The sequence below is a fragment of the Ischnura elegans genome, chromosome 4, assembly GCF_921293095.1.
Source record: "Ischnura elegans chromosome 4, ioIscEleg1.1, whole genome shotgun sequence".
Classification (NCBI taxonomy): domain Eukaryota; kingdom Metazoa; phylum Arthropoda; class Insecta; order Odonata; family Coenagrionidae; genus Ischnura; species Ischnura elegans.
In genome coordinates, this window is record NC_060249.1 from 35,721,856 (window position 1) to 35,748,713 (window position 26,858).

At 38.1% G+C, this 26,858-nt stretch overlaps 1 long non-coding RNA gene across 1 annotated transcript in view; it reads left to right on the plus strand.

Moving 5' to 3' along the window:
* The first annotated feature begins 9,496 nt into the window (after positions 1-9,496).
* The window catches only part of LOC124157276, a 491,801-nt gene continuing 474,439 nt past the window's right edge, over positions 9,497-26,858 (plus strand). Inside the window, exons 1-2 of the long non-coding RNA XR_006864561.1 lie at positions 9,497-10,435; positions 14,129-14,393. This is a non-coding gene — a long non-coding RNA (uncharacterized LOC124157276). The remainder of the gene's footprint in view (positions 10,436-14,128; positions 14,394-26,858) is intronic.

Genomic DNA, 26,858 nt, shown 5'->3' on the forward strand with positions numbered 1-26,858 from the left:
CTTGAGTTCGACTCAGGGGGTGAAACATGGATCAATTGGATCATTCTCGTAGATGTGCATGAATTGCGAGGAAATTGCTTTTTTGCCATTTTTCTTAAATTTGTTATAAATAGTGGTTTGCTTTGTCTCTTGAAAAATAAAAACCTTTTATTTCCAAGCGTCCTGATGCGGGGTCCGTATAAAAATGATATTAGAAACATGTTGATCTGCATGATAATATTGACCAAGTTTGGTCATTCTGTGCGCTGTTTTAAATCACGAGCGGATTTTCAATCACTTTCCCGTCAAAAATGCACGAATTGTTTACACTTTTTGGTCAAAGATGAATTAAGAATTTGGAGAAAGCTTTTTCTTAATTCTATAAAGGAAAACACCTCTAACCTACAAATGGAAAATGGGAATTCCGTCCAAGAAATACTATTCATGTCTCCTTGCTTGCTTTTATTACATGTATTATCCTCAGCTGCTGTATGCCCTTGTGGAAAAGTAGTAATGATATTTATTTTATTTTTTCTACGATTCTAATAAACAAACTCAACAGAAACAGCATTGGTGTTACTAAGCTGATCATGTACTACTTATCGGTTCATTCATAGATGACAAATACTAAAAAAGAATGTGAAAAATCAAGTATACAACCTTCAAAATACTTTCTTCTTAGAAAGTTAATTAATTATTTGTTTTTAGTTGATATGTACCATTTTTTACGCATGCACGCTTTCTTAGCTAGGGTTTTCTGGTTTTTTCTGGTTTATTCAGTTATCATATTACCTTTTCGACTGATTTCACTCAGGGAAACTTGCTATTCATGAAATCACGGATGACTTTGATTCCATTCTTAAGTAAAAATTATATTAGTTATTGAATATTAATTAAAATTATTTTGAGTTAAAATTATTGTTCGATGATATGTTCCACTCTAGGTCGTAAGAAAATACGGCTAACTTTGTAAGCGAATTTTTTTTTCTCATTAAATGTTTGAAACACATACTGACAACCTTATTTTTCTTCCAATCTTCGTGCGAGATCGTAAATATTATCGGAACATGCCTAAAATAATTTTTGATTGAAAATCTTTGTCAAAATACAAACGAACAAATTGGGAATTGTATCACAGGCAGAATCAGGTGCACCTCCGACGAAGAGTAATAAATTAAATAGTTCCATTCTGCGGTATTAATCTCTCTTATTTTCGGTTAGCATTAAGCTTCCCTACACTACAGTAGTACTTCAATGATTGCTAGTGATGTTATCTTTTCTTTAGGATTCCCTTTGAATCATGCGGAAGGAACTATAAGCGCTCTTCCATTTTTTCCAAGTCCCCTTACGACATTAGCCATTTAGTATGACAAATGTAAAAGGGGGTGGTATGGAACAATGGATGATTTTTTCCTTCCATTTTTCATAGCTAAGGGCAAGGGAAATCTTTTTGAAGTTTCCTTTTCATAATTCATTTTTTTTGTTTTATTGCGCCATTCCCGCCCTACAAGTGGGCGTGACTTTGGATGCGTATTTATGGATACAGTGGTCCCTCATTCAAGTCAGAGGATGCCTTGAAAGAGGGAAAATATTTTTAAAAATACATGTAATGCGGTTGAACTTTATCAAGTAACGGGGATGGGAGCGTAGTTAGGCTGTTGTGACGTGTGGTCTTTCATGACTTTTCTCGGAAAATGAAACTCGCGAAAAGTTTTACTCCTCAGGATTTCACTTGGTACGGTATGGTATATGGAATAGGGGACCGAGAGCTGAGGTCATTTGTGCCGTGAGGGAAGGGTAGAGAGAAACCCGGCGTCGGCATTAGCCTGCTCTTAACGAAAGGCGCCAAGGGGACCACGGCTCAACGTCCGATCCGACGGACGGAGTGTTACACCTGAAATGTCCTCCATACAATATTCAAGCAGGGATCGGGCAGTCTCGGAAAATTCTCTACCACTGCCGGGATTTGAAACCGAGCCCACGCGGTGGGAAGCCAACACACTAGCCACAACACCAACCCGATCCTCAGGATTACACTTTCCCAGACGTTTCACAAGCTTGTCCGGAGGGGTTTGGAGTAAGTAAGGGACTCGAAAGATGTATGCTTATGCATCAGTAATTTAGTGCAAAGAAGTGAAAATTCATTTGACATGTAGGTAATATGTGCCTTTATAAAAAATAGTCATAAAGTTAAGTTTGATTTGGAATCAATGCAACAATATGTGAACTAATGATTAATGCTGCTAATGCAATAACATATAACAATTCCAGCCGTAGGTGGTGCTTATTCAATCCCCATAAAAGCAGTTGTCATTTGATTTTTACGATCGTGCAATGAAACACGTTATAGCTCGAATCATGCCCAATTCAGTTTCATATTATCTGTTTACATTTTAATACAAAATATTTCTTGCTGATAATATTTCTACGAATAGATGTAAGCAATAAAACATCCAATTAACGTTGTTCCACTCAGTTATGCATATAAGAGGGAACATATCTTGCATGGCTTAACGTATCGGATCGCAACGTATGCATGTGACGTAGTCTCGCGCGAATAAACAAGTTACAGTCAATTCTTCATCTTACCGAAATAAATAGGATAAAGAGATAATTAAGCGTGAAAATTTTTGGATGAATTGGACTCTCCCATGATTGCTGGATCCAGTTCCTCCATTTGCCTTCCTGTAAACAATTATTTTTACTGACGCCTCCCGCTTTTGCTACCACACCATTTATTTGCTTTATGAGCGTCGAATATTACGTATTGCGACAGAACCAAGCTTCAGCTAGCGAGCGCTTTCTCTGCCAAGACGATTATTTTGCAAACAGCTCAGAACAAGCAGCTCGGCTATCTTTGAAGAAAAATAGACTGAATGCGACACTAAAAAGAAATGCCGCCCGAACAACAGAGGCATTCATTTAGCGATTGCTCGAGTCTTTCTTCTGGAGGGTGTTCGGTAGGAGAGAGAGAGAGAGAGACATTATTCACACCCACCCACTCTCACTCGCCCGTGTTTATCCGCTCAGTCAGTTTTGTTCCTGAAATATAGGCCACCGAGTTAACATTACCTCACCGCATCCCCCACTCCAATTATTTACTCCTCGTGAAGGGAGACTTTTTTCGTCTCTTTTTCTCTACCTTCCTCTGCCAGTCCAACTCCACGTCGTATTCAATACCTCCTTACTCCTGCTTATCATATGATGCGCTATATCCATCAAACAGCGAATCCAAGTGCGTAATCTACCAGCGAAACGGCAATTTTTTTTATGAATTCGGTTATTTGGGAAGCGAGATAACTAGTAACGGGAGAAGCAATAACGACATTATCAGCAGAATAGCCCAGGCGAAGAGAGCATTCCACCAAAAGAGAGTCCTGCTTACAGCGGGAAACTTAAATATGGAAGTAAATAAATATGAGAATAAACTATGAATGGTAAACTTCCACACAATTTTATTTAAACACCGACCCGGTTTCGACACGTAGTGCCATTATCAAGGTACAAATTTTTGCCTTCCACGTTCTATATATACCGTCCAGCAAGAGAAGGGTGGGATGGAAAGGATAGCAAGGGAGGGGGGGAGATAGTTTGACTAAAAATGAGGATAATAGGGAAGGTCATTGAGGGAGGGTGGGGACGAGGGATTACGTAAAGGCAGTGAATGGGGGAGGTAGGAAGAGAAACATTTAAACATAAAGGAAACATTTCCACAAGGTATCGCCGGACACTGTTAATTACGTCAGTAAAGAAACAATTTATAAGAACCTACATTTGAAGTATGCTCCTACACGAAAGAGAGGCAGATGATACGCAGTGGAGAAATCAAGGATAGAGGCCTTCGAAATGTGGTGCTACAGAAGAATGATGAAGATCAAATGGATCGACCGAGTTAGTAACGAGGAAGTTCTAAGAAGAGTAGGAGGGAAGAGAAGCCTCTTGAAAACATTAACATGAAGACGGAACAACCTTCAAGGCCACATCTTGAGACATAATGGCCTGATGAAGACAATTGTCGAGGGGCAAATGAAGGCAAGAACGGAAAAGGAAAACGTCGAACAAAATATATAGAAAAAGTAAAGAAGGATTTGAAAGAGAAGAAATACGTAGATGTGAAAAGATTAACTGATAGGAAAACTGAGCGGAGAGCTGTGTCAAACCAATCCTAGGATTGTTGACCAGTTATGATAATTTTCACCCAACATATTCTACATTACATGTTATATCGCGTTAGATGCTCTTACCCTAAAAACTGCCTGCATGTAGCTGAAGTTACCTTTGGTAGCATGTGGTATTCATTCCAATAGTTGCAGTTTTACCGCTGTTGCAGTTTTTCTTTGCCTTTCTCCGCTATTTCCTATGGGAAAGTTTTCGAGTCCAATTCCGCATCGTATTTAATATTTCCTACTCCTGCCTCTCCTATTATTTGCTAAATCAATCGAAAGGCGAATCTAGATTCTTAACCTATCAGCGAAAACTACAATTTTTGATATGGATATTTATCACCAAACATATCCTACTTTTCATGTAACATTGCGTTAGATGTTACTATCTTGCTGAAGTTAGCTTTCGCCAGGCACGTAATATTCATTCCAATAGTTGCGGCTTTACCACGAAAGCACGCGGAATTTATGAAGCAGTAGAAAGGGAAAAGGTAACTTTCGGCGTATTTAGACATAAAACTACTTGCTAGGTATATCCACCGATAATGACCCTTCATGAAAATACTGCGCCAGACTTGTCTTGGATGATAAAGGATTGGGAAGGGGCGACTAATATCAACTTTACGCAAAGGAATTTGCGTCGTAAATTAAGGGTAAGGAAGGGGAAGGGGAAGAAAAGATTTGGCTAATGCTAGCCTTCTCCCAACAATAATCATTAAGGCGATCACGACTTACCAAGATAACCACCTAATGTGCTATCTTGACTTCAGCAATTGGGAGTGAATCTCGCCATCCAATTTTTACATTTATATGCTACTGATATCTTCTGTGCAATGTCCGACATTATCGTTTCAATTCCCCCCCGTTAATATGTACTTTGTGCCAGGAAAACAAACATGTTGCTAATTTTAAAGTATAACATGTGTTTAAGACAGTAGTTCCTGTTTTAATTCAAATTATGAAGAATGAAAAAGGAGAATCTTTGTGCTTTCACATGAAATATTTATTCACACATTTACAGGACCATGGTTTCAACGTAGCCCCCACCAAGCCTGGTATAAATTGATGTGATGGACCTCTGTATAGTTCACCTGATGATGACGTCTTACGTTGAAACCATGGTCGTGTAAATGTGTGAATACTTATTTCATTTGAAAGCGCGAAGTTTCTTCTTTTTCATCCCTTAAAATGAATCGCTTTCACAAAGTTACGCCTCAAACCATCAATTTAATTCAAATTATTTCTTCACAATTTTCTTCTCTTGTAACAGAAAATAATGATTGCCCTTGTACCTCGAATCGGTATTCTCAGCATCGGAAAGCTTTTTTTTTTAATTCTGCTAATTATTTTTAATTTCAATGAAAGTATTCCTAGATGAAAATTCCGTGGAAATTCATAAGCGGTCATCAAGGGTAAGTATGCCTATCTGTGATGTTTACAGAATATCGCAGCGCGTGTATCGTTGGGTATATAAATCCGCCTCTCCCGCTCCTATCCTTCACCGCAGAGTCTCGAACCCATCCCCGAAATCTCTCTCCCTCCCACCCTCCCCTCCAAACCCCCTACCTGTTTCCCCTACCCACTCCCTCCCTCCCCATCTCCCCAAACCATCACCTCACGTTTCTATTTCCGTCTTCGCGCTTTCAACCTGTCGTTGCGCGCATGCTCCGTGGACCAATATCTCCCTCCTCTCTGATGCTCACTCCCGGCTTCACTCTCACATGCGTACGCTTATGTTAGCAGCCATCCCCATGCCTCCCTCCCTCCCTTCGTTCTCCGTTCTACCACTTGGTGGCGCTCTCTTTTGTTCTCTCCGAACTATTGTCTCAGAAAAAAGTTGCAATTTTGTTTTTTGATATATACTAAAAAAACACATAGAGTGGACGGTCAATACGAATGACCTCTATTTTGAGGGGTAAGAATACTGAATGATGTATAACAAATCTTTGAACATCATCTTAGTTTTGAAAATACGTGATGAACACAATATTCGTTTTATATGAATATTTTTATCTGATAATGGGTCATTCTAGCTCGACTAATGCTATTTAATTTCCTTTGCGAGTTCATGTTCATTTCATGGAATTCACTTTTTACATTTAAAACTTTTTTAATTGTAAATTTGGTATGAGTTACCAGTTACCAGTTATAAGTACCAGCTAGAAAAACGCATCGGTGACATCATAATCGCAAAACCATCTATTGACACATTATGATAGAAAACAAAAATATTCGAAATGGAAAAAATTAATTTAATGAAATGAACATGAATTCGCAAAGAATATTAAATAGCATGAGTTGAGCTACCAATACATATGACCTCTCTCATGAGGGATAAGATTACTAAATGATGTATCTTTGAGCATCAACTTATAGTTGAAAAATTAATGATGAACACCATTGTCTTATAAATGGATATTTTTATCTGCTAATGGTTCATTACAGCTTGTCTCATACTTTTTAATTGTCTTTGCGAGTTCATGCTAATTTAATTCTGTTCATTTTTTCCATCTCAGATACTTTTTTGTTTCCTCAGAATGTGTCAATAGATTTTTTCGTGATTACGACTTAAATATATATTTATAAGGGTATGTATATGTGCCTATCATATGGGGAAAGTCAAACCCATGGGTATACCCGGTATCATTTGCCATCGCAAAAGTCAGTTTAATGATCATTTCATTCATGTTTTTTAGTCAAATTTATCTGATGTTTTCGTGGATATAATATTAATTTGGTCCTTTGCCAGTTCCAAGGGTCCTATTAGGGTCCGAGATTGAATATTATCGCGAAAAGTAAATTGAATGCTCTGTAGTACCTTAGCCTAGCCATCTTAAGATTGCTTCATTGAATTCCACCTTGGGGATGAATTCTAAACCATCTTCATCGAAGAATTAAGGGCTTACTATCGAGAGTAGATATAGTCTTGGCCGTTGGAGCAGCTAAAACCTCGTATCTCGTGGGTTACTGAAATAATGCTTTCTCTGTTAACTGTCTCCTGAATGCCATTTTTCTAGATCCACGTCTTGTCCTGCTATCCTTTCTCCCCCCGTGTCACCTGAAGTTGTACCGCTTCGCCGTTTTCCCAACACAATATTTCCCGTATCCTTTCCCTAGCCGTCCTGTGTCCCTTTATCTTTTCCGCAGAGTTCATTGAACTCGCTAGTTGACGTTGTGCGCGTATCGAGCAATCGCCGCGTCAGCTTGTTTTTCCTCCCGTGTGTGTTAGTGCGGAGCTATTTTTGTGGCGGTAAATCATTGACATAAACATTCCGTTTCATAAAGCCTTGAGTGCGCAACCGGTTGAAGGGGGGGAATTTATTTTCTCAGTGTTCTGGATGGAATGCTTCTTGAACGTCCAACCCTCGAGGTGATTCTTGTTAGTGTCACAGGGCTATTATCGGAGGGACTGATTTAATCTCCTTTGAAGATGGCTCCATCGCGTTTTGAAATCAGCACGAGACAATTAATTGAACCCTTGATGGGGTGAATGTTCTGCGTGATTTCCGTTGCTTAGTTTTCTGTGACGGACAGTCGTAAAATATTGCCCCACTGTTTTACACTGCTGATTTTTCCTGTTTTACCTTACCTTAAATATGAGAATAATTGGGCTATTTACCCCAATATTTTGTATGATTCGACGATCAAAATGAGATTCAAAAAGGGAAAGATTGGGCTACTGTATTAGCATTTTTTCCCTCGATAAAAACTTGTATTAGCGGTTTGTCATATGCTTGCTTTCCGTAAAATGTAAGTATGGCCCGAAACAAGTTGCCATCGTTGATGCATGGGAAAGTAAATCGGTCCAAGCTAACTTCAAATAGGGTGAGGAATCATTTATGTTGGCTTGCAGCGATTATTAAATGAATTAGTAAGTTGTTTAATTTATTTAGTCTTACTTTTGTTTAGCCTTATTGATCTGACAGTGCCTGATGCGTGAAGGTAATAATTAGCTTGGAGTCCTCTAATGCAAACAATTTACTGCCAGTTAATCAGTTAAGGTTTTTTTACAAAAGAATATTTGCGTCAGAATTAAGGGTAAGCAGATTCATTATATACATATAATGCCTCTTTTATTATCCCAGTGAGTTTTAAATGACTTGGACGATTCTGCGCGCGCAGTATTTCATTCAACAGTTGCTATTATTACCATGAGTTGGTATCATCATTATCAAATATACCTGTACTCAAAGGTTTTGATCTTTTCATCAACCCTTCATGTTGTAACGCTCCCTTTTTACTATATCAAATCAATGCATAAATAATTAATTTAAACAAAACAAATTAACAGTAACATATACTTTAACCTTAATGGCTCTGAATAAGTCCTCATGAAGGAAATCGTGGCGACGACTCGTAGCGTCACTTCATAAATTTAGTCAACGCTAATTGCAAACACACCTGTCCAGGAAAGATGCTCACGAAGAAAACCGGGAGCGGTGACATGTTCTATTACTTCAAAAATCCAATTTACTCACAAATTGCCAACACAATTAATAAATACTTATGGCGGAACATGAGGAGCGACGGCGTGTGAAACCAAACGTCACCATTTCTGTCATCGATCCTCAAATTTTACTCGGAATATATACCCCGGTAAAGGCGCGGTGAAATTTATACCAGCTCTTCAGCGGAATTCAGCAAGCGTAAAATAACAGTTAGTGGACAAATGACACGACCAGTGTAAAGGGACCAGTGTAACTTTTCCAGTGTTAGTGAAGGAGAACGACAAAGACAGGCTACTAGTAAGCGGGTGCAGTGCACAATAAAACTAAGAAGACATAACTTAACCGATATCGGAAGTCGGTAATGGTCCCATTGGACTTAAAGACATGAATACACCGAAACATTTGGTTTTCATTGAGTTTTTTTCCATTTTTAAATATTTTTTGTTGCATTTCATGTATTTTTTCATTTTTTGTTTGGTTTTTACTCATTTTATAATTTGTTTTTTCTTTTTGCAAAAGTTTTGTTTATTCCTTTTTTCTCTTGTCAATTTTTTTCTTTTTTATTTTGATTTTATGAAAATACACCCCTTTTTATTCATGTTTCGCGTCATCAGCGAGAATGATTGTCCATTATCACACGACACTCATTGCTCCTTGACGTCGTGAGCAAGAAATGTTACGATGTGTATCCCAGCATCCTGCCACACCTTCCAAAAGGATTCCTTCCCACCCACCGTCGTTTCCCTTCCACCCCTAACCGAGCCACGTCCCTTCCCCTTCACGAACCGCGTCTGATCCCCCCTCCCCCTGTCCCCTTCTATTTCCCCGTATACCTCCGTGCTATACACGCCCTTTACCCTATTCTGAGAGTGAGAAAGATAGGAAGAAAAAGAAATGCAGAAGAGAGCGAGTGAGGGAGTCTGCGGAGGAGGAGTTTTGTAGGGCTTCGCGGAGCGATAGTCTTTGCCTTGGCAGACGCACCGCTACTGTCGCGTGTTTTTCGACGAAAATTCTCCTCAGCCCGCGCGCGGACTAAGGCTCGTCTTCGTCGGACATATCTTTACTGTACGGTGTTCTTCGCTGGTCCATTTGGAAGAGGAATATTTTTACGACGTTGATTTTGTGTGTGAACCCAATAACCCAGAGCTTTGGTGCCAGTGTTTTGTCTATGACCAACGCCTAGTGGATTTACGAAGGAGGCATTCGGGTCACTTTAGCCCTCCGCCCTGGGCTGCTATTTTATTTTGAGTTAACAGTGTGCAGAGGAAGGATCCTGCCTTTTTTTAGGAGCCTCGATAGGCGACAAGTTCGGTGTCGTGAACGTCGACAAAATGGCGCCCGATCGCATCGTCGTGGACCGGTGAATTGAAGCCTCGATGGGTTCGAGTGGATGATGTGACGTGGTCTTTTCAGTGTGGATGACAACTGAAGTGATTGAGTGCATTCTGTTCCATCTGGTGGTAATACTCAGAGTCGGTGTTTTTATCTGAGTGTTAATGCAGTGTGGTTGTTTTGGTTCAAACCGTGTCCAACGCAGGCCAAAATCACTGCAGTTTTGTGAACGTCGTTATAGGACCATCTTTTGTATAGACATCTTGAGAGAGTGAAAAATCCCTCATAATTATATGTTGTTCATCTAATACTTTTCTGCCCATGTTTTGCGCACGTGGTATGCGTCATTGTGAAGTTTATTTCGTTGCGTGGCTCCTGAAAACAGTTGACAGATGCACAAGTGTTTATGGAGTGATGTTTTTTTGTTACCTCTGAGTCAACTGCAATATTGTGGATTTTTAAGATTGCACTGCATTGATTTTATGCAGAGTAAAACGGGAAATATCAGAATAGGTATGTATAAGCTGTCGAACATCCAAACAATAAAAAATATTTAACAGATCCATCGAACCATGTTTGAACATATTCTTATTTGCTGTTACGGCTTTGCTATTACGTAGGCTAATTCAATCCTATTTTTTCGCGTTATCTAGCTTTAACTATTCGTCTTCAATGGAATATTCATGCAATTGCTACGCAATATATCTTTACCGCTTAATCTTAATTTTAATATATATTTTCATACATGGTATAATTGTTGTGTTACCTGCACTTGCCTTTATTCATGACGAATCATTTCCTGTCATCATCCTCCTGTTGTTTTTCAACCTTTATAATTTGCCTAAGTCTCTGGCATACTTAATTTAGAGTTAAAATGTTTTATGCATTGCGTTGTTAATTTACGCATAAAAATGTAGCTGTGATTAAAATGATCTGTGGTAGATGAATTTGTATTTCCTCAGCACTCCGAGGAAGATTAGCTCAAACGAACTGTATAGGCAAACAAAAGCAAGCAGTAGTGGTATATCAGGCTCGTTTATTCGACTCCCGCTGCGAGCGTCTGAAGAGACCGGGCTTTTCTTGTCCCCCGCCTGCGAATGGATTTTCCCGGCGCTCCCAATTGGCAGGGGCCAGGCGCTCCAATCTTAAGTTTTGCTATGCGAGGGATATATTCTTCCTCTTAAGCCTGCAAAATTTTTGCCGAAACTGTAACAGAGTCCACTCATTGTTACTAGCAGATATCGCATTAGTTTTATTCCCAGATCAAAAGACCATAAGGAAATATTTCTAGCAAATATATATAAGAAAAACTTTCTTCATTCTGAAACACAGATCATTGGGACTGAAATTTTTTCCTACCAAATCATTTTCTATCCCTAAAATCTTTATCACTTTCATTGTAAATGAATTATTCTCCTTTTGGATTGGAGAAAGTAATTGAATTTATTCATATAATTTTTACAAAGTAGTCTCAAGATCAAATGTCTGAATTGTATGAACAGGAGGCCATCATTTGGTGAATACCTAGGTTTTTTGGCGTTTCCTTTGACAGCGTTTACAATTATTCGCTCCGATTGTAATCGGTACAAACCTGGAGCCGTCTTTTCAATGTGTTTGCCTTCAACGTAACGATTCCACAGTCTATAGATATTTTTATAATGATTATTTTATTAACAGATGTAGACTTAGATTTTTCGCTTAAAATTTTTTGCATTCACTAGCAGCGTAAAATGAGCGTTCAACATGTAATGTATTCCATAGCTCCTCTCACTTGCATTTCATTCTCCTTTACACTTGTCAATCCTCCCCATCCCTTACTCAAGGTATAAATGTGATGTTCTCATATACTGCTAAGTCTTGTACCAGATGATGGCTCTGTGAGCCGAAACGCGTCGTATAATTTAATTAATGTGGAAAAGTGCAACCATCTTTCATTTCAACATGCCGAACTTCCACTGTATTACGCCTGAATCAGTTGACCTTCATTACTAATTGCTTTAAAAAAACCTATTAAAACACTGTTATGGTGTTTCCTCTAAAAGTAAATTTAAACTTTCATTAATGATATTCATTCCATTTTCTATCTACTATTATTATCAATTTCCCATATATTTATGAATGCAAAACGAAATAAATTGAATTTAATGGATTTTATAAAATTTACTCTTTCCATGCCTTGAACGGCTAACATTTTATGCCCCGCTCCTGGAATACAATACATATAAAGTGAGAATGGAAAAAATTATCATAATCCACATGTTTATCTCCAATTGTCATTGCTTGAAATAATCAGCATCGTTGATAATTCAAGTTTACTCATCGACTTACGCAATTGGACTAAGATTAAATCACGAAATCAATGGGAGGATATTCATGAAGCAAGCCAACGGATACTCATCAAATTCCTTTAACTTAATTCTAAGTTCCAAAAGTTTTTTACTCAACGAAATAGATGCTTCTTTATGGGTACATTGCCCATGAGTTTGCCTTAGTTGGAGAGTGAAATAGATGAACGTATAGATTTTATTTAGATGCATGAATTTCACTCCTAACCACATAAACGTTACCAAAAAAAATCCCTTGGCAATCCATCAAACGGCAAAAGTATAAACATTTTACAAATGTAGTTTCACTCGTCTACGTTTTACATGAGTTATTGAAATTTTAGGTGAAACCCCATTTGTGTTTTTCCACTGAAGTTCACACTGGTGCCATTAACTAATATCAATAAAATGAGTATTCTATATTCACTGCCATAGCAGGCGTGAGAAATAGCAGTGAAAGTATGTGGTGATTGATTCAAATGGGAAGGTGTTGTCGAGAAAGGAAAAAATGCACATTATATTTCATGGCCTTTAATTGTGTTTTCAACTCTTGATTAGTGTCGTTGAATTTATTTTGCATTGCTCATATGCTTGACTGCCAAGAGGCGGATATATCATGACGACCAAGAGGAGATTTTTACATACAATTTCGACTACTATGCACTACATTAGCATTACACCGTATATAGAAGCTTCAGGATGGAGAAGTAAGCTCCTATAATAGTATTAGATGTGTTACTTAAGGGCTTCACGTTCGAAATAAGTTCGACAATGTAGCCCTACAACTTTTAGCCGAATAGGACTATGTAGATAATCGTCACTAGGTTGTGTTGGAAGAAAATATAACTGAGCCAGCTGCATCTAATGATAAGATTATCTTAAGAAGAATTTATCTTTTATATGAAGTATGTTAAAATTCATCGTATCCCTTCTCTTGAAAAATAGTTTCAAGGTAACTAATTGAGGCGCACTATTGTAAAGGTTAGGCATACTATTTAGTGAGCGAGGCATACTATTATTGAGTGAGGTATAATATTGTAAGGGTGGTTCCTCATGAAATGGCAAAAAATGAGGACTTTTGACTGTCGGTCGAAGTTGGTTACGCGGTGAGTCACGGCCATGTGATGCTTGGCTGTGTGTGCTTGTAATCCAAAAAGAAGTTTACGACCTGAAACGTGTCATTAGGGAGGAGGGATCCTCGGGAATGAGCCACCACGCGCGTCAAAAGCAACGAACGCTCACAGCACTTCTTTCAACGGACCACCGCCTTGAATGGGGAGTTCGCTGGATAAGTAGTCGTAGATGGTTTGTCTTAAACCACAACCCCCGTCAACCTCAAACGTGTTGAAGGTTTTAGACCTAAGGCGTGCTCCCGGATTTGTTTATGTTGTTGCGGGTCCGTCGGGGTCGAGTCTAGGTGGGTGGGTGAAGGCCTTAACATCTGACTCCCAGTTGCTGTGAATTGTGGGAGAGGCATCGTAGAAGCAGTCCCTGGCGTCTCTTGGAGCGGAATAGTCATGCCTAGTTAGGTACTGAGGTGCACGGATAATTCAGTCGTAGTTTTATGTCGAATTGAATCAGTATAGGCATGGGAGGAACAGGGAACACTTCGTGATATTATTGAGGTAGTGTCTACGGATGAATCTTGTAGTTTTGATGGTGATTTGGTGAGCTTGTAGTTGGAGATACATTCGTCATGTTATTTTTTTAGCCCATCCTTTCCATTTATTTGAATACTCCATTTTATCTATATTATCTTATCTCATTCCACTTGGAAATAATAGTTTGATTTTTGTCTGTAATTACAATTAAACTATTGTAACCATCCTGTTTTTATGCTACTACATTCCTAATTCATGCGATGTATTATCTCAATTTCTAGGAAAGACAAATCTGTGGACGTCCTCGCCTTGGATTTCACGGCTCCCTGAGCTCCCAGACCTTTTTGACTGATAAAGATGCCCTGTCACCGATGTGCGTCGTGAAACTTCAAGAATCCATGTGGATGTTTTTACTGTGAAAAAATAGGAATAAATTGTGCGTGAAGATTCGCGGCATTCAGTGAGTGAGTGAGATTCCGAGGAAGTGGCCGAGGCGTTCGTCGACTTAAGAAGACGCGGATGAAGCCGGGTGGAGTGGCGGAGGTGGTTAGTACCGATTTCCTGCACCATTTATTTCATCCCTTATTTTCAGCTTGACTCGGCATTTTGTCCCAGCTTATTCTGGAAACATGTGTTAGCGTCACGTTTTCAGCTTCATGAGAGGGTCCCATCATGGCGTAATCCCGCGGCATAAGCACCGCGTGGTACCTCAACCCCCTCATATTACGTATGTGAAAGTGAAATATGACTATCCCACTCTTTTGAACGCTTCAGCTGGGTTGGGTGATATTTTAACCCATGAGTCACTGTTCCTCTGCTGGGCTGTAATATTTGTAATATTGCTTACGCATCTTTCGTAAAAAAATTGTGAATTTTATCCCTTATTTTCGGCTTTTCTCGGAATTTGTCCAAGCTTATTCTGGAAACATGCATTATTTTCACGTTTTCAGCCTCATGAAAACGTTCTTTCGCGTCGTAATCGCGTGGAATAGTCACCACTTGGTACATACACCCTCTCATATTACGTATAATCCCTTTTTAAACGTTTCAGCAGGGTTGGGTGACGTTTCAATGTATGAGTTACTTTTGCTCTGGGCTGTGTTATTCGTAATATTGGTTACGCATCGTTTTAAGCTATTTAGTGAATTTTACTCCTTATTTTCAGCTTAACATGAAATTCGTTCGATTTTCTTCTGGAAACGTGTTATTGTAATGTTTTCATCATCATATAAGGTTAGATTCATGGCGAAATTGCTTAAAAATCACCGCGCGGTACTCCAAAGCCTTACTTACGGCTTTCTTTATTAGGGTTCAGTAACATTTCAGGGATGCAATAATTTTGCCCATCGGTTATAGTAGATAAGAGCCATATCATTTACAATATTGATCAACGAAAGAAAATCGAAAGCACCAGGAGTTAAAATCCGCGGTGAGAAAATTATCATGCAGCGATTTTCCGATGACATAGCAGTCATAGCAGAGACAGAGAGGGACCTGAAGAATATTCTATTAGCTATGGAAAACAAAACGACTTAATTTAAGCTGAAAATCATTGTAAAGAAAAACCGTATTGGTCAACAGTAAAAGTGAAGAGGCAAAAACCAACCTGAAACTAGAAAACCATAAACTTGAGGAAGTGAAGGAGTTCAGTTAATTGGGTAGTCGAGTGACCTACGATGGACGAAGCAAGAAGGAAATAATAATAATAAAAATGTATTACCCCTACATTTTGTTTTTACATCTTAATACCAAGAAAAAAAACAAGAGAAGGATCTTTAGGTGGTCTTCAAGGTCATCGGACCAGAATTGAGCCACCACCAAATAAAACCATGTTTGCCAATAAAAATAATAATGCAGTTAATGATACATGAGTGTTTTAGATAAATAACATCATAATCAATTTTCAACTATTTCTTGCGAGAAGAGCTAGTCATTAGCAAGTCTTAACATGGCACTTGAGGTTTTATTTTTTTTTTAATTCTAGCGGGCAGTAATTGAAATAATTTTGGCCCCATGTAAATAAAACTGCGTTTATACAAAGTCAACTTGGGTCTATTTGCTACTATAAATGACTCAGTCCTTAAATTGTATTTATATTTGTCACATCCACTCGGCATATTTCCACTTCTGGCAAAAAACAATTTAAGCACTTTGAATAAATACAAATGCCTTAATGGCAACAAATAGTTACTAAATAGCCCAAGCAAAGAGGGTATTCCTAAAAAAGAAGTGTTCTTACAGCTGAAAGTACAAGCGTTGAATTCAGGAAGACATTTATTAGGATTTTCATTTGGAGCGTGCTTCTTCATGTTACTGAGGCATGTGCGACGACAGCAGCGGAGAAGTCAGCTTTCGAAATGTGGTGTTATAAGAATGATGTAAGTAAAATGGTTCGTTTGTGTGACTAATGCGGTCGTTGTGAGAAGAGCGGTAGAGAAGTCTTTTGTAAATCTTGGGTAACAGACGGGATAATTGAATCGGCCACATCATTAGGTACGATAGTATAATGGAAATTATCGTTGAAGGACTTGTGGAAGGAATGAATGGCAGATTGGCAGAGGTTTTCCACGGATGAAATACATAAGGCAGATAATGAAGAATGTAAACCTGAATGAGTGTGTAGGTATTAAAATATTAGCTGATCGGAGAATTGAGGGCTGCGTCAAATCAATATTTGGGTTGATAACTGTTAATGATTATTCATTGATTCCACGTAGTTTATTTATTTCAAAAACCCACATACAGCAATATTGCCAATTTATAGTAGCCCAATAAAATGAAAATATATAATATAAAACAAGAAACAGAATACATATAATGTGACGGGAATCGGATGCATAAAATATGCTGAGAATCAAGTAAATAAAATAAAAAAGAATGAAATCCTTGACATAATAGAAAAATTCTCGACAATAAAATCTTGAACGTATTTGTAAAATGTAAATGTAATTTTTATCATTCAAACTTTATGCTTCACGACCCCTTATTATATATATATATATTTTTTTTAGATCACGAGATTATTTTATTTATAAACCCACATCTCGTGGTCTAAAAAAAAATATATATATGTAATTTTTATCTCTCATTTCTGTTGCTAGAAAATGCGAAAAACTTGGGAATAAAGTTTATTCAAATCCACGTTAGGAGATTATTCCTTTGTTGTGTATGTGGAGAAGACGAAGGAAACTACAACCTTCATTCGGAATGAATATTTCATCTTCATATTTGCGATAAATACGTCATCATTCAATATTTTCTAGTTTTCGAAACTGAGCGTACGGGAATTATTGAAATCTATTCAAGATCGTGGACGAAAAACTATTCCTTAATTCGAAAAATCTCTTGTCCGAAAAGAATCATTATTTTCAGAGAAAAACGGAAAGCATAATATTCTTGACGCGGGAAAAATTATCGATCGAATTTTGAGACATCAAAGTGCTTCTGGGATGATGGACAGGGAGCGCATTGTGTTTGATGGGCGATTGTGTTTTCTAAAAAAAATAAGGCAAGGAAGGACTGACTGCCCCTCCTTATTTACTTCACAATAAACATTCCACCCCAGACTCCAGCTATATGTGCGCACCTCACACAAGATATTTCACTTCTCCCTTTCCAAATTTGCTTTTCTTTTTCTTAAAACCCTTTTTTTCCTCCCACCCACGTCACATTTTTTTTCTCCCTTGAGGAACACTTCAAAGCTAAACTACGTCCGTGCCTAACAAATGTACGCGTGCCTCAGCCCTCCGGAACCACCCTCTATTTTTTTCCTCTCCCCATGCCACATCGTATCCACCCTATTCCCATTGGCTTCAACCCTCTCCCCCATTCAACCCCGTGGGCGAACCAACGTCAGCCAAGTTTCAGCTTTCTTTTATTTCTCGTTCCTTTATTTTTCTGAACTTTCCCCATTTTTTTTTGTTCTGTCTCCCTTATGTCGGTAGTACTCTTGATGACCATTGCTTCTCGCTGAAGGCCTCGTTAGTTTCTTTTAAACAATCCAAATGCACTGGTAGCGTATCCCCTTGGGGAGGAGATGACGTGGAAGACTCCCCGTGGCCAAAATGAATATTCTTAGGACTCACTTTTTAGGCTTTTAGGAATTTAGGCTTGGTGAGGAAAACATAGATGATCTTATTTTAAAATAATGGCTATTTATTTAAGCTCTTTGAATTTTAGATTTTATAAATCAACTTAGATTAGAGGGGAGTGATCTATTAGTATCCCTTAGCTTTCGATTTTTTTTCGAGATCTAACTTTTTTATGCCAAATTCGAATATGTTTTATTGTATTTCTTTCTGAAGACGTTTATTTCCCTTTGGAGGTCTCATTTGTGTTCTTTCTACATTCCCAATATGGCCATCTACTGTTACTTTTGGATTCAAAATGACCACATTGAATTTGTTCAATGTTAATATGAGCTCAGGTAAGCCTACGGGAAGTGTTTCAGCCAACTGTTAGCTGGGACCAAGTCCGTTCTTTTACGCTTACCTCTTTACTTACGTTCAATTGCTTATGGCGAAGGGATGAAAGTAAACCAACTTGGTTTACTCACACAACTAATTTCTCCCATTTATCATGTTCAGTCACGGTTTCTCATAAGCTTTTGAAAGAATTTAAAAATACCCTTTTGAATGAACTCCGCTATTCCTGGTAGACGATCACGCTTCTGAGGATGTTGGTTGCTGGAATTGAATTCGATATGCCTTGATGGTGTATCTGGTTGATTCATTGAGGGATTGTGGGTGTTGTCGAGGGATAGTGAGAATGGGGTGCGACTTCTTCTTAGTATTCTAAATATGATGCTGAACACGGATTTTTTACTGCTTAGTAACCTTTGCAAATTTTCATTCTGTACCATTACCTTAGAGTGACCATTAATTCATTCATATATCCGTGGTTTAGTCGTAAATACTTTTGAGATGGCCACTAGTCTAATAACCAAGCTAATGCATTCTGAGGCGTTCTAAGGGGGTTTAGAAACTTTTTGCATATTTTTTATCCTGTTTATAGTGTAAATAGCTTACTTCACTAAACTCACTCTTTCGTCATACCTTTGAGTAAGAGGGCATATTATTTTAATGACCTCTTGTTTTTTCTTTGTGTTGGCAAAGCAAATGAATTTGTCTGGGCAGAAGTTGGCAAGAAAGTTGCAGAATAAAGATTTATGGATGCCTCGGTAATAAAAGAAGTCGTTTTTGGAATTAATAAATTTGGGATGAGATATTGTGCTTGTATTTCGACTTCACTTCTCCTGTTACTTCTTAAAATTTTAATCGGTGATTAAATCCTAATATATTTTTTTCATAAAATAATTTAGCAAGATTGCGCAACGTAAATGTCCTACGAGTTCGCCGAAAATTTGAAACCAAAAAGAGATCCAGTTATTTTGCTGAAATGGATTTGCATCGCAATATTGCCCGAAAATTGCATAATTTTTTCCATTTCAAAGCGTTATAATTCAAAAGTACGACTTAAAATGTCCTTTCTAATTGTGATTTGTTGCTCATGCTTGATACTTATGTGAAGCTACAGTATGACTTACCCTCTGTATTTTCTGGTTGGGGGGGGAGGGGGTACTTTTACACACTTATGTCTTTAGTACCTACTCAATGCGATTCAATGCTAGTTGATGCACAAAGGTTAAGAAAAGACTTAGCTGTTTCACAAAATAAAAGATATTTGCGACCGGTTTCGATACAGCGTATCATCAGATGATGATACGCTGTATCGAAACCGGTCGCAAATATATTTTATTTTGTGAAACAGCTAAGTCTTTTCTTAACCTTTGTGCATCATGAAGGAGTTTCACCATGTTACGCCAACCACCATCGCATTCAATGCTAGTTATTGTAGCTTTATTAATGCGCATTACCTGTTTGGTTTAATGACAATTTTGTACTATTCTTCTGGGTGTGTTTTCTCGTAATTGCTTTCAAACTTCCTGCTTACTTTAGTTTCATACTTATCTTTAGAATCGATCAGTCTGGATCGTGTTTTTTTTCTGGTGACTCTTTGTTTGAAACACTATTTTTGGAAAATAATGTTCGCAATTCTCTCATACTCTAACCAGGGGATAAATATAACTGGCGGTGATTTACATGAAAATTCATCCTTTTTGTGTGTTATAATTAGGATATACTTTCTTTAACCCATTTAGGTTTTAGTTAATTTCTGGAAAAAATAAACGTTACATTAAACAAGTCCTTTATTTGAAAAAAGTAATTCGTTTCAGTAAAAAGTACTTAGGTTGAAGAGGTTGTATTAATTTCATCGAGAAGTAATTAAAACCTTGCTATAATCTCTACTAAGTTTGTTGGGCAGACTGAGTACTTAATTTTGGCTTGGCTTGACATTGGACGAGAGCTAGCGAAAAAAACTAACTTAAATTTGTTATGTGAGTACTTATTGAGTAAATATTTCGGTTAAAATTAATTTTATTGGATTCTAAAAAAATTGCTATTGAGTCGACTGTATTTTTGACGTTTCACTGACCTCGATAGTTTTTTCTTGGAAACCTTAATCCCAATCTAGGCGTAGTAAAGAAACTTTTCCAATGGCCCCTCACCCTGAGCACCAGAGTGGGCAGCTTAAGAAGCCGTTCGCGCGCCAGCTAATTGAAGGGAATTTAGGGCCCATCTATTTGCCCGCGATCACGTCGTAACTATAATTTCAGGGCTCCTTTGCTCTAGCATTTGATTCGGAAGACATTGTCTCGGTGCTATTTAGCGGGACCAGATGCCCTTCTCTTATAAGCCCGCCTCTTGAAAAGCGGCCAACACGTGAATATTTCGTGTCAGATCCCGTACACGATGAAATTCCCCGTGCAGCGCAGACGCCAAACTTTCTGCCACCGCCAGTTGATATTTTCAAGGGTCTACATTGCTTCTCTTCGACTCTACACCCGTCTTTCTCGACTCCGTCTCCTTCACCCCTCCTTCCCTCAGCCTTCGACTTATTCTAGTCCACCCAGCTCGTATGGAATTCCTAGATGGGGGAGTTCTATTGTTGGCGGATTACTCTCTATTCGTTACGTGGGAGTCAAAACTACTTGTGTGTTGGGAAGTGCTCCAATCATGCTTTACCAGAGACGAGAAAAACGAATATCACATGCCTCCCTAATAAAGTCCCTTGCTCTTCTGGATTAAGTGAATGTTGCAATAGAAGATTTTCACGCTTATTATCGGAAAAAAATTTCTTAATCCACTGCTTTAATTTACATTAATGGCTATCAGGGCGATTAACACCACAAGTAATGCTCTAGGGTGAACCTCTATTTTTCTTTTTTTGTTCTTGGTATTTGCTACATCTATAGACGATCACAATAGTTTCTACTTTTACCACGTTTCATTTTATCCACTTTCTTTATTTTGTTTTGAATCTTATAAACTCATAAGTGATGGTGAGGTTGCAGTTTTATGGATACATACAAATTTAACTGCTTTCTGGAAAAATATATTTTACCTTTTCTCTCGCAAACACATTATTCGATCTCTCCAATGTCTCTGTATCTCCATCGAGGAGTGTAAAAATTATTTACGAAAGTTATTACGGCTAGAATAATTAAAAAATTACTTAAGTAGTTAGTAAGAAAATTACGGTCATATCCGTGAGATTTTATGGTGACGAATGCTATATGATGCGAACTGATAACGAGCGTAAGAATTAAAAAGTATTTAGGTTAACTCTTAGTAACTATGCCTTCTCTGTAGTTGTGTCGAAATTATTAACTTTTTCCGGAACCCATAGAGTAAATAAAATGGCATTTGTTGACGTGACCGCTCGTTACTTCGATCGAACAATAGTAGATACTTTTGAAGCGCCCTCGCGTCGTTAAGTATTCGCAACTTGGATCCCAATTGACTGTGTATTTTCCCGAGGAGTCCCAAGTAGAGCATCCGATAACCATTTTATTTATGAGATTTCTGTGCGGGGTATTTATGAGTGACGAGCGTCGAAAGAGTACCATACTTATCTCCTGGTGCACAAAATAGCCGTTGCTCACTACGTAAAACTATTTTACGGAACAACCGATTGACCCACTGTATTGTGATTGATTGATCCACTGTATTGTTATCAATGTATCACCGCACAATTTATCGATGGATCACCGCACAATGGATCGTCTCAACAAGCCGTCCGAAGAAAGTTGAACATTACTATTTCATTCGCCAGTAAATGATACATATATATGTACCACCTAAGTACGTTAAAAACGTACAATTAGAGAGAATAATTGTTTGAATGCGAAATTATTTAAATTTATTGACCTGAAACAGTGGCACTTAGTTCATTCACTTGTGGTTAAAATTTACAGGGTTTTATTTACTTCACCTTCATCTTCCTCTCAAGAGGGAGAACTCCCAAATCACTAAGCGGTTCATACAATGGCGTGTGACTGCTTAATCGACCCTGCTTTATCACCTGCTTAAATAACCTTTATCACCTGCTCTCTGTATCTCATATGAGGCCGTTTTTTGCTTCCAACTGACTTCAATAATAGCATTAGGTGCGTCATCATGTGGCCTCATGACCGTGTAGGTGAACAAAGTCTATCCCTTTCTTTTTCAACCAACCCGCCCGCAATTATCCGTTGGCTGGACTGGGAAGTGTGAACCTGTCCCCAAAAGTATCCGCTGTTACCATCCAAACGCTGACCTCACCTCCGCTCACGTCCGCGTTCTCGGAAACATTTTTTTTCTTTTTTACCCTCCTCCCTTCCTCTCTTTTTATCGTCTCCCTCATCCACGCCCCCTTTCGCAGACAAAATCCCAGCCGCATCTCTCTTCCCATCCTTCCGCTTCCCTTTATACCCTGTGCCTTCACCAATTCTCTACATTCGTTTCTTCGTCTTCCTGACAAGGGGGGTTACAAATAGTAAACGATGGCTTCTGCGCTGACAGTCGAGTCAGACAGTGATGGTCCGTTTAAAAAAAAATTAACGAGGTTCGAACAAATTTTCTTTAAATTTAATTTCATCAATTTGAAGAGTCAGTAATTGCAAAAATCTAGTTGGTCTATGACAAGAAAGTATAACTGTATATTTTTTTCCAAATATAGAAAATTCACCCTGAGGTTATACAATGTACCTAAATGTAATACTATTAATTCAAACGTAGATTTTTGTGACTGATATTCCGTAATTTTAATGAACAAGCTCATTATATTTTCTTTATCTCTTTCACAGATCTTGAAACTGAGTAGTTTTTTAAATGTTGTTTTTTTTTTCTTTTAAAAAAATATATTTGACGGCATATTTATTACACTATATATAATGCTACTGGTTCATCTGGTATTTTTTCCGCATTTCTTGAACCAATACCTGTTATTTTAATGACAAATATACATTTTTTTCAATTTTTGCATGTACTGGTATCACTTTTTTGCACAATTGATACGTGGGTATGTGGATAGAATATTGCTCATTCTATGTGGATCGATAGTGGTACATAATAAAATTATGGCGATGTATTCATTTTGTCATGTTGTCGTACCTGATGTTTTTGTGAAAGGTAATATAGCATAATTGTCTATTTTTACTGATAATTTTATTGTGCAGCTCAGTGTCAAACACTTGCTTAGGGAGATTATTGTTTTTATTAATTTCCCCCGCCCATTAGAGCATAAATTAGGTCGAGGCGTTGTTGAACTTTGTTTTTATCTAGGAAAATATCATGGTTTTCATTTTTTGCTATTTTTATTATAATTTGATCTTAATTCATCACTTTTTACCAATTATTGAAAAAATAGGCTGAAGTGCACCAATATTTATCAGTCGTTAACACATATATGCTAGTTATTCCTACTTTACCGGGTGATGTTTTTAGTACCATATCTTCATCAACAGTGGTCGCATCAGAGGGCCGTTTATTTGACATCACTTGTTTATCAATTCTAATTATTCCATCGAAAGTGATGTTTAAATGAAATCATTTATATATCAAATAAGGCATGGAAACGTAAAAGTGATATTGTTGATATAATAATTATTATTATTATATGATTGGATAAGAAGGCAAGGGGTTCAAGTGATTTCTTTTTTCTCTACAGATTTAGGTACAGAAATAAGGCATAGAAAACAAACGAGATCAATTAGATCTTTGGTAATGCATTTGATTTTCCACTCGATATATCAGCATAGAACAGAGACTCACTCGTATCCCTTGACCAGCAAGTTTGTGTATATTTCTTCTATCAATTTCTGCACCTAACCCTGTTTAGAAATAAAATCACTTGTAACCCTTGGCTTTTCACCCCCTCATATATATTCTACCGACTTCGGTAGGTTTCCAGGGAGTACTTAGGAAGCATTTTGGCAGCCTCCCCTTCCGTGTACTTCCCACTCCAATTCACAATATGGAATACTAACATCCATTCTATCTAAAAAAATTCTATTCTCTTCCTTCCTCTCCGTCGTTTACCCAACATTCTTCCTTATAACACTGTTTTCAACATCCCCTACCAGATAATTACTTGCTCCATCCATACATTTTGTCTCCTCCTATCTCACTTAGAAGCTGCCTCTCCTAACCCACCATGTCCAGTAATTTCGTCGTTCCTCCTCCTCTCCGTCCACTTCACCTTCTTTATTCTTCGCCACACCCACACATCGAATATCTCCAGTCTTCTCTTGCCCTCCTCCCTACGTGTCCATGTTTCCTCGCCGTAAAGCCACACACTCCAGATCAAACTCTTCATTTGCCCTTTCTTGAAATTATTACATAACGATCCGCTCATAAGCTCCTTCTTGTTCATGAAGGCAATTATCTCCCTGATGTCCTTACTGCTAGTTTTAGTATAATGGGACTAGCCATGGTGATAACTTTGCGGAAGGCACCCGCAATGCGAAAATTGCGCAAAAAATTCACAGAGAAAAAAATCGTTCGCCTTGACCAGGATTCGAACCCGGATCCCTCGATTGTTCGGCTCGACCGGAAATCGAGGGGTCCGGGTCCTTACTTCTGTATCCGTTTTCCTCTAATGTGCCGGTGTCCTTCGTATCTCATATACAAGCTGCCTCACCTCTCCTCCTTATCCTGCACTTCGTTGTTCCTCCTCTTCTTCGTCAACTTCACCTTCTTCGCTCATTGTCGATATAAAAATTGACGTACGAGGTACGTTTGTTTTAAAAGTAAGTATCGTTTTAAAATATAAAAAAACAGCGAAAATTTTGTAACAGTTTTATTTTTACATAATAGCCCACACTTTAAATTACTTTTCCACATAATTTCCGCTAAAATTAAGGCAATAATCGCAACTAATAACAAGCTTTTGTATACTGTCACCATGGGAAATTGCCTCATGAGTTGACAGGCAATGCAAAAGTGTGACGTTTTCGCTATCATCGTCACCATGGCGCTGACCTCATAGATGTTTTACAAATAAAAAAAACGTGGTAGTCACTTGGCGCTAGGTCGGGACAGTATGGAGGATGATCAAATTGTTCCCAACCAAATGATGCAATGAGATCTTGGGGTCTATCGGCTGCATGTGGACGGGAATTTTCATGCAGGAAAACGAGCCCTTTACTCAGCATTCATAGTATTTTCTTCTCAATTGCAAGGTGTGATTTGGCTAAGGTCCCACAATATCTCACAACTTATATTGAGTCAACACGAGGCAAAAAATTGACAAGCAAAATCCCTTTACTGCCCCAAAATACGAATCCACATGCAGTCAATCGAACTCGAGTAGCTGTCAAATCAGGCGCTAATTTTCTATGACGACGGTGTACAAAAGCTCGTTGTTTGATCCGAAAAGTGTCTTAATATCAAGGAAAATTATGTGGAAAGCTAGTTAAAAGTGTGAGATTTTATGTAAAAATAAAATTGTTACAAAAAGTGCGCTGTTTTTTTAAATATTTAAAAACGATACTTACTTTTAAAAACGCGGCTACTATTTTAGACTAAATACTTATTATATATGAGTTCTTGATGGTGATAGGAGAATCAGGATGAACTCGGGCTGAGATGCGGGGAGACGATGAAGAAGTAGAAAGGGAGAAGGAGGGCGACGTTGAGGGAGAAGGAACCTTGCTCCGGCAGGCGGTCCGGAACGGAAATAGCACAGGGGATAAAGAGAGGGGAAGGAGGGAGGGAGGGGGGCGAGGAGGGGAAAAGGGGGCAAACGGAGGGGGAGGATGGAGGAAAGAGGTCGGAGTGGGGTGGGGGAGGAGATTGGGAGGAAGGGGAGGGAGCCAGAACACACGAGCGTGCATGATTCCACGCAGCTTTGCAAAACAATTTCTCCGCGTGCCAATTTATTTCCTTTTGCAGCCATACCCTGCTATTTGTGCTGTGTGCAGTGAATTTGAGGAAATGCATCGCATGCTCGTCCATTTGTACTCTCGTCGAAGTTAGGTTGACTATATACTTTACTTCAAAAGCATAACAGATCGAGAACGTGGTAAATGCTATTTTTTCTCCGGAAGAGTTAAATCTTCAAGTAAAAAAACCTAATTGAGTTTCTCCTACCTCAGGAGGGCTACAAAATAATTATTAATCATTGTATGTTGTACAAATATACAGGCATAATATGGAAATATTCACTTTTCGTCAAATTATCCAACCAAAAGAAATCGAGATGACCGACAGATTTACACCTTGTTAATGACGTCAATTCTTTAACGACGGAAAAATAATTTTTCTCTTAATTTTGCGCATGAATTCTTCCATTTCTTTTCCAAATTCAATTAAAGTCATAATCCTCTCACCTTTTCATGGATACATTTTTTATGCCTGTTATAAATTTTCATTTTGTCGAAGTGTTTGATTATTGGTGAATTACTATCATTTTAGCTCGTTCAACTCATGTTTTTTTTATCTCAAACATCCTTTTATCACAACTTTACACACACTGAGTATTTTTTCGCATCAAAATTTCTTAAAAATTTGTTGGCTCTTAGACAAGATGTTGTCAAGAAGAAAATAAATAGCTCATATTAAATCCAAGCTATTAATGCTGTCATCTCAAGATTTGAATATTATTTTCTGTGTCTTTCATTCAGTTTTT